Genomic DNA, 10,091 nt, shown 5'->3' on the forward strand with positions numbered 1-10,091 from the left:
CGCTGATCAGCTTTCTTACTAGATAGATGCTCCCTACCACCATTATCATCATCTTACTTGTATGGTTCAGAAGATCTGAACTTGCAATTCATGAAAAATAAAAAATGTCACTTCTAGATTGCTGGACTGTAATTTTTATGGAGAAAATGAGTATTTTACTTATCTTGTAACAACAGCCTGGATGGCTAGATCTTTGATGTACAAGGGCTTTACTCTCTGATTCCAATGACAATTTCACATTAGTATTGTGGTCAAATTATCTGGTCTTGGAGCTAATGCATGATGAAAAACCACTTTCACCTCTGGATATTTTTCCACTTATGAGCTTATAGTCTGTGTAAACTTTCATCCAAAACTTTTATCTAGGAATTCTTTTTAATTGATTTAGTGTTATCAATTGTGTAAATATATGTAATATCTCTTTTTCATTTCTACACATTTCTGTGGCTAGTAAATTTAATACACTTTCTTGGATCTTGAGATACTTTCAAAGCAATCAGGAAATGCTGCTAGTCCATAGAACATAGATTAACATTGTAGAGTTTAGCGTAACTCTACCCTTTTAAATACTCTCTGATTTATGGGAAAAATGTGAAAAATGCCATGAAATGTCACGTGGCAGCCATGTGATGCGGCAAGTTTGACACCTGTGTACTAGGGGATTCAAGATGGAAAGAGTAGTGATTGAATCCATCTTTTCCCATAAACTATTGCAGTCAATTTTCACAGGAAAAGTTAATTAATCCAATGTTTTTGTGGATGAATAAAGGGGCAGAAGCAACTATTCTTGACAGTAGCTATGAAAGTTGTTTTTTATTTTGAGTGAAATTATGAAATTTTAGGACCTACTTAGTCTGAAGATAATTGTTTTAAGAATTATAGAAATTTATGAAAACATAAAACTTAAAATAAATACTGGAGGCTATCTGAGAAATGTCAGGTTTCGATGCTATCTCAAAATAAATGAATTTCCAAACTGCTGATCTTTGAGGAAATTTTCTCTTTATTGAGCATAGTGATCTGTCCCTGGCTCTTTCGCGGTCAGCACTGACCTTTGCCCCCCAAGCCCTCCCTTTCTGATCCCCAATTCTCTGCGTCTCATTGGCTATCTTCCAAGCCACTCTCCTCATCCCATCTCCGTGAGATCACAGGAATGTCCCCCCTCCTCCCATCTCCGAGGAAACAGAATCTTCAAAGGAATTAAGTAGGCTAAAGTTCAAGCTTCTCCTCTCCTTTCATATGTCAGCGCTGGAACGCTGACAAGAAAGCTAGTTTGATGGAGTGGTTAAGGTGCTGGGTTATAAACCAGAACACTGTTACCCCAAAGATGCTTTTTCAAGAGGCAAATGAACTTTCTGGTTTTTTTAAAAAAACCAGAAAGTCCACTTGCCTCTTGAAAAAGCACCTTTGGGACAATCATGACCTGGATGACTGAGAATCTCCATAGACATTCAGAATACTGTGAGTTCTAGTCCCATCTTAGGCACCAACCCAGGTGGGTAACCTTAGGAACTATTTCAGATGGTCATCAGGAGTCAGCATTGACTCACATAATCTATTTAAGCACTTTGGAAAAACTAAAACTGAGCTATGGTGGCACAGTGATTAGAATGCAGTATTGCAAGCTAATTCTGTGGACTGCTGACTGCCAGCAGTTCGGCAGTTCGATCCTGACCTGCTCAAGGTTGACTCAGCCTTCCATCCTTCTGAGGTCGGTAAAATGAGGGCCCAGATTATTGGGGGCAATATGCTAACTTTGTAAACCATTTAGAGGGGCCTGTAAAGAACTATGAAGTTATATATAAGTCTAAGTGCTATTGCTATTGCGATTTTGTGTTAATTAGAATCAAGGGTAATGTTGCCAGGTGTCCACTATTTGAGCGGACAGTCCGCTTTTTTCACATTATGTTCACTATTTTTTTTCACAAAATAGTGGACATTTTTTTTATTCAAAAGCTTTATGATGAAATTAAAATGTAATTTAATATTTTACATATTATTATAATATATTTGATGTTTTGAATTTTAAGTAAAGTTTTGAAGTGATTATTTTAATATGTGTTAAAATATTTGTAAGAAAATATATAATTTAATTGTAATTTTTTTTTAACTACTTAACCCCCCCCTCCCCCCCGCCCTGCTTGTCTGCTATTTTTTGGAAGCAGACCTGGCAACCCTAATCAAGGGAAAAATATTAGGTTAATATATATATATTTATGTTGTGTTATTGCTTTTAGAAACCCAGCATGAATGAATAAATGAATCCTGCAGAAATACAGTACGTCTACACTGCTAGTTTGTAGATTTACCTTACTCAATATTGTTGTCAACATCAACAACTATTTTAAGATTTAGAAGTAAGTCTTTCCCAGCCCTTTTGGCAGCCTTATACCATCCTTAAGAGCATTAAATGTGCCAGCCATGGATATGCCATGTTCAAGAAGACATCTTCCTTCTGGCTGCAAGCTTAAAAATATATCCCATGAATGCATTGAAGCAGCAGAGGGCAGGCCATGCTGAACATCTGAAAAGAGAACAGCCCTGCTAAATCAGAACAAAGAGCCAGCTGGACCAGCATTTTGCTGACAACATAATGCTGGTGGGAAGCCCACCAATACTTTCTCCCATTCATGTTTTCTATCATTTTGTATTGAGAAATATTCTCTTCCTGCTGCCAGAAGTAAAACGTGGTTCTAATTTTATGATCTTCCCTTTGAAAGTGATCTGAATAACTGGTTATCTTCATATCTTGTAGAAGCAGAGCCTAAAGATTAATTATGCATTGTATATAATAATAACCACCTAGGAATCTTGAATATGGCGGTATGTAAATACCAAAATAAATAACACAAAGAAAGCTTCCTTTTCACTGGGTGACTCAAGTTCTAACAGTATGCAAGAAGAATAACAGATTTCTTTACCCTGGTAAGTCATTTTTACAGCTCATATACAGTGGTGAGATTAAAACATTTTTACTACTGGGTCTGTGGGCGTGGCTTGGTAGGCGTGGTGTGGTGTGGCTTGGCTTGGCGGGTGTGGCAGGGGAAGGATACTGTAAAATCTCCATTCCCTCCCCACTCCAGGGAAAGGTTACTGCAAAATCCCCATTTCCTCTTCCTCCTGATCAGCTGGGACTTGGGAGGCAGAGACTTTGACATTATTTTAGGTTACCACCCGCTGGAGGGAGGTAGGACTTATTTGATCAGTCTGCCCCTGATGACTCATGGACCCATTGGGATCCCAGAGGGAACTGGGGGTTTTACCTGAGGTTCTGCTGAGGCCTTGTCTGTTTTTCTTGATCCTCAGGCAGCATGCCATGATAACCTCTCTTGGCTAGCATTCTTTGCAGGTTATGGAAGGGTTGAAGAAGCTAAAAGGAGACTTTTAAAACATAGGTAGAAGAAGAGAAGGGATAAATCCAATTGATGATAAATTAGAGCAATGTTTCTCAACCTTTCCGGCTTTGTGGACTGGGGGGGGGATGGTTCTGTGTGAGCGGCGGGCAACTGCATGTGCACAGCTGCATTTATGCAAAATCAGGCACACATGTGCATCACTCATGCAAGCTTCCTATGCATGTACTTGCTCATTGCTCACGCAAATGGGGATATGCGCACATGCATGCTTACCTACCACTTCCAAGGCCCGGTTCAGAATGGCTCACAGCCTGGTAGTGGGCCATGGCCCAAGGATTAGGGACCCCTGAGTTAGAGCAGCTATTAAAGCTTGCTTCACAGTGCTAAGAGTAGTGAAATGTCAATATTCCTCTGCTCTTATTGAGTGTACAGAGAATCACTGTTTAAGGCTACCCAGACCCTGCTATTAATGAGGCATGAAGTGATGATCTCGGAGGGTTTGCCAGTACTCTTCCTAGATCAAGAAGTCCTTCATTTTGTTACTCATGCCCTGGTCATCTCCTGTATGGGCAACAGCAATGTGTGGACCCTCCTTTCTGGCAACGCCTCAGGTTCCAGCTGAAGGCCAGGAGGAAGGCATGTCAGAGCACCCACTAATAGGGAGTGATGAAGATCAATCTTGGATTGATCCCAGGCAGCATTGGAGGGAGAGGCGTGCGCAGCAAAGGAAGAGGTGGGGAAGGGCCAGAGATTGCTGAGTCAGTGAGCCATGCCCCACAGGGGATAAAAGTGGGTGGGGTTGCTCTGCAGGCTCTGTGACGGATAAAAACTGCATATCGTGAGCTTCGGATGGGATATCTTTCGGAATTAAGGCTTGGACTTTGTGAATGACTTCTGACTACTCTTTTGTGCCTTGTGAACTCTTGGTTGCCCCAGCAACGGACTACAGATACGCTGACTCCTGTTTCTAGAGGTGATAAGAAACTTGGCAGACATTCGGAAAGTAGCTGCCAGAACTTTTATCTGCCAAAGGATTCAGGTTGGCTTGTAAAAATAAATTACTGGTAGACATCTTTTGCTTGTGTGTCTGCCTATGTGAGGTGGGGGGACAGAACATCAAATCACTGGGAAGAGGAAGCGTGCCCGAGTTAACAAGAAAGAATGGGACCGGCATGGATACCATCAGATCCACTAGATACTGACTTTCCGCATTAGAAAAATTTTAATTGATCCGTTGTCATCAGGTGATTGCCAGGGTGCTGGTCAAACACCATCATACAGCAATAGAATAACAGAGTTGGAAGGGAATTGGAGATCTTCTAGACCAACCCACTGCTCAAGCAGGAGACTCTATATCATGCAAACGATTGTCCAATTTCTTCTTAAAAATCTCCAGTGTTGGAACACCCACAACTTCTGGAAGCAAGCCATTCCACTGGTTTATTGTTCTGCAGGAGTTGGGGCAAGTAATAACAGCTCACTCCATTGCATGGCACTTGTGTTCAAACCTGGGCTGTCAGTTTTCCCATTGACAAGCTCAACATCTTGAACTGCAAAACCATCGCACCCCCTTGAACTTAAAATAATGGTTTGCAACCAATTTTGCTAGTGTCATATTGTCAATTTCTGCAGATACGTTTTCTGACCTTGTTTGGCAAATGAGTATCAGGCATCAGCATGCCAGACTATTCCATTTGATAGTTCTACTTTAATCAGGCTTTGTAGGAGAAGAGAAAGACAGAGCTGGAGTGGAGCAGAGTTAAGTTCATCATCAGTTTAGAATCATTCTAAACAAGTGCTCCCACAGGCACTCCAAATCCAACCCCTCCTGAATTCTATTGACCCTTATCTGGCACCAATTTAGGGCTGCACTTTAGTTGTTCAGATTCTTATGAATAGGCTTGAATAAATCTTTTATGCTGCAACCTTACGAATGACCAGGATTCTTTGTGCCTGGCAAGCTTTCATGGTATTCAAAGTATGATACATGGAAGTTCTCCCTTGTTAACTGAAATCAATTGATAGATACATCCTTACTGTGTAATTAGCAATTTTGTGGAAGTTGAGTGACATTGTCATCTTGTCAGGTGTTTTTCTTCAAATTCTCAATCCAGTCTCTAGACATGGAATTTCCTAGTGGTCTCCCAGTCAACCTTAACCTGCTTAGCTTTTTTGAGATTAGCCTTACCATAGTTTTAAACTTATATATCTTCATTTATTTCCATATTGTCTAAAGATGAATGTTTTGTGACTAAACTACATTTGTTCTTTCTTTCCAAAGCATTTGCTCTCAGAAGCTATTTTCCAATAAACTGCTTATAAAACGTAATGAAGACATATGTTGGCTTTTATCTGTCTCTGCTTTTTCCTGATAAATGTTGCACTATACCAAGCTATCATATGCCAAGAAATATACAATGGTTGGTTTTACACTTGCCACTAAACCATAACCAATCTTTATTAATGTCAGTAGCTGTCTTCACATACAAGTTAAATAAAAGTCAAATAGAACACATTATGACTAAAAGTTATGGATGAACCTAGCTAGCATTTAAAGTTATGGATGGACCTAGCTAATATTTAAACTATGCAGTCACATTTGAGTTCTTTTTAGAATATTACATTAGTGTACAGGTGTTTTTTTTTTAATTTGATTTATATGCCATCCTCCGGAGACTCAGGACGTTGGACCATTTTTGTCATATTCAAAACATTTGGACTCTATGCAAATATTGAATTCTAGTGGGAATTCAGGAACAAGCATTAAGGACTCATTGGTATGATTTGGTCAAAATTAAACATCTTTTACTTTAGTGAAAGCTAAGCGCATCTAAACTTCTCTTCCATTTCCATTTTAATTCCCATTTCTAGTGGGAATTAAAAATACTTGGTTGAATTGCACCCTACAGAGGAATCAGCTTTTAAGACTGAAAGGTTTTGAATTGCCTTGTCAGTTCATAAAGTAACACTATCTTCATGACTATTGTCCATGAAATTGCGCAAAGATTGCATAACAACTCCCCATAACAATCCATTGGGTGAACATTATTGACTAGAAGTGTACAAAGCATCCAAGAGGATATTAAAATTTTCTATATAATTTGACAGATTTGATTTAAGTCATCTACAGCAGTGGTCCCCAGCCTTTTTGGTGGCTTCACGTGCACAACCTAATCTTGTGCATGCACAAATAAAGCTTTGAACGCTTGCCCGCGGGCCGGGGGTTGGGCCGCTCCGATCTACAGTATTAGACTCAATGAATCTGTTTACTTCAAAATTCTGTTTGGACACCCAATTTACTAAACCACACTTGTTTTTTTCCTTTATGTATATATGTATGTATGTGTGTGTATTTATAAATATTCACCATAATCTCAAGAGAATAAAAAGTAATTGGAGTAATTGGGGATGCAATTTCTAAGCTGGGAGAGTGGCTCCAACATATTCCAGGAACAACATCAGAGCTCTCTGTCCAAAGAGTGCAGTGTTAGAAGCCGCTAAGGTCCTGTGTCAAAGCCTCTGTGTGCGTGGAGGCCTCTTGGGGCCTCCGTGTGGCCCATTTTTGGCTGGCAGAATGCTGCAGGAGGCCATGGAGACTGAAAACAGGCCATGGGCCAGTCCTTTGATATTTCCAGACCGGCCCCACAGGCCAGATTTAAGTACCTCATGGGCCAGATCTGGCCTGCGAGCCTTGAGTTTGACAACCTACTATAGAGGAACACGGGGAAAAACTAGGGAGCTGGAACAAATAAATAATGTGCATTCCAGGAAAGAGGGATCGGGGGGGGGGGAGTTCTGTTCCAGTACTAATATTAGAGAAATCCTCTATTTCCATAAGGAGTGTTGAGACAGATGCAGAAGAAAACAGTAGGTAGCTATGCCCACATTTCAAAAAATCCATAAATATGAAAGGAGGGGAAAAAAGATAAGAATTGGGGTCTGCTCTGAACAGGTAGGCATCCAATGTTCTCTAGTGGGTGAAAACGTCAGAGTAAAGCAGAAGATGGCCGCCTTCTGGCTTTATGGAGCAATGCCTGACAACCTTCAATGGGCATGAGCTACTAAGTGTATAGGCATACAGGTTACCCCAGAACAGCCAGAGTTTTGCATGGCTCTGAACATCAACTGCTGTAGAACAGAAGCAGTAGTACAGGAACAACTGCAGGGAACATAAACAAAACAAAACAATATGAAAAACCCACATATTTTTAAAAAAATGTTCTTTAGGAAAAAGAGCTTTTTATTCGGCTGCACTGGAACTTCATTGAAGTGAAAAAGCAGGAAAAAAATCCAGATGATGAGCTTTGTTGAAAGCTGGAACTATTTCAGAATGCATGAAATGAATGGTTGAGTCTCATTTGAATATAAATCAAAAAGCTTATTGTACCTACCCAGTATCAAAAGACTCAGTGCCTAAACTTTTGTGAGATCTGGAGGACCACAGCGTATTCCAAAGTGACGCAATGCCATTGTAGAGAAGAGGCTTTGGTATTCCAAGCGAGGATTACAGCTGACATTAGCTCTAATTCCAGCATACTTTAAAAAGAAACTGAACAAAACTGAATCTCTTCTGGCTGAAGTGAAGTTAGTCTACGGAATTTTGGAATAAATATTGCAAATATATTCTTCTATAACTCAGCCAGAGTTGCATGATTGGTATGACACTTATTGTAATCATGACTAAATCAAAAGCAATTTCCAGTTGAAGTCATAAAATCTATTCTCTACATTTCCATCATGCCCTTTAGAAAATGTGTTTTAAAAAACTTGATTTTAAATGAAGCATCAATCAGGATAGTCATATTTTATAGCTATAGCATTTTTTTTTTGGCTCAGAAGACTAGACATATTCTAATACCTGCAATTGTAAAAACATTTGCAAGAGGTGTTTGCAAAGCAGCTTTCCTTGAAACATTTAAGTAGCCATCTCCTTTGAAAATTGTCCCCAATAGTCTGTCCACTTTTCTATAGGTCCCTGTAGAAAGTCTGTGCTGCACATGTGAGGTGAGATAATTGGAAATATTCTGCATAGACACTAATGAATTTAGCCTCTCATTCTCTTTTGGAGTTTATTGGCTAGAGATGGGGTTTCCAAACTTTGACCTTGACTGCCAAAATTTTCTGCCACCCCCACTCATCTTCCAGGAGACCTGACCATTCAAAGCTGAAAGACTTTCAGAACTAGTTTCAGATTTTGCTTTGAAAACCAGCAGCCAGATTATTTAGACAGACTGAAAATTCTGACAGTGAACCACTATATACCAGTTTGTGTATCCATACCCATCCTGCCAGGAAAAATAATATCTGTCTTCTCTAGGATAAGCAGCAACATGGTCTGATGGGTCTTCAGCACTATGTCTGCAAGTGACACAATTTGATGATCTAAAGTTGGATTGTTGCCAGAATTCATTCTCCCTCTGTCTACTCTACACAGCCAACAGTTGTCCTGATGTAATCACAGAGGTACTTGAGTAGGTCTGGGGAAAGGTTCAATTCCACTTACATTCATTCTCTTTCAGCTGAACCTTCCTCACAAGGTGGTTGTTCTAGGGATAAAAGGAAGAAAAAGAAATTCCCATATAATTCTCTGACCTCCTGAAGAAAACTAAATCTAATAAATAATAAATAATATAAAGTCATTGAAACAGAAATCTAGCAAGTCTTGAAAAGAAAAATACTGTCCAACCTAATTTTTATTATTGTAATGAAGGGACATAATAATAATAATAATAGAACAAGTAGAATTAGGGACATAATAGAGTCAGTAGAATTGTTTTGACTTGCTCTTTTGCTTTTGTAAGAATTGCTTTGCTAAGAATTAGAACTGCGTCTGCCATTTGTTTCTACCAGCGATCTCACTTCTTTGTTATGTTATGTTCCGTACCTGGTGGATATCTCAAGAAGTGGGGTTGCTAAGCACCCACCCACCCCCCTTCCTTACTGCACTGCCAAAGGAAGGGATGGGCCAGGGGCCAGAATTGGGTACTAAACTGGTGTCTCTGAGGGTATAAAAAGCCATATCTTTCCCAAAGTGTGGCTATCTCCTCACATGCATTGTATCTGTAAATTCTGGATATAGTCCCACCCAGTATTTTGTTTTTTGGCCATAAATAAAATCTGCTTTTTGTAAGCCTCGTCTTGAGTCTCTCTCTTTGGCATTCTGTTGACTCAAGTACATTTTGGGATCTTGCAGTAATTTCATCATTTCTGGTTTTGAACATGCTGTAATTCAGACGATCTCCTGCTAATCATGCATACATGAAATATAGAGTGTTCGGTTTCTATTGTTCCATATGTTCCTTTCTTTTCTTTTTTTCGATTTTTTTTATTTTTAAACAAAACATAAAACATAAATCCATTATCCATTACAATTTCAAACTGTGTGTCGGTCGGTTACAAGTCTTTTGTGCTTCATCCCCATATTCACAATTGACTATCTAATTTCTCATATTATCAAACAGATAGGTATCCTCATTTATCATTTTTTTATCTATGGCTTTATCATTTCATAAAAATTATTTTCAAATATATTATAACATTCATTTCATATTTCATAATTCATTTTCATGTTTTATTATCTAGACATTGATAAAATAAATCCCATATGTTATAATATTCTTTATCTTCTTGTTCTCTATTTTCAAATGTCAATTTCAGCACATTCCATGATTTTAATAACTTCTTCTTGCGTTGGTATTTTCTCATTTTTCCAATTTTTAGCCAACACAATTCTAG

The sequence above is a fragment of the Pantherophis guttatus genome, chromosome 8, assembly GCF_059756535.1.
Source record: "Pantherophis guttatus breed Tessera chromosome 8, ASM5975653v1, whole genome shotgun sequence".
Classification (NCBI taxonomy): domain Eukaryota; kingdom Metazoa; phylum Chordata; class Lepidosauria; order Squamata; family Colubridae; genus Pantherophis; species Pantherophis guttatus.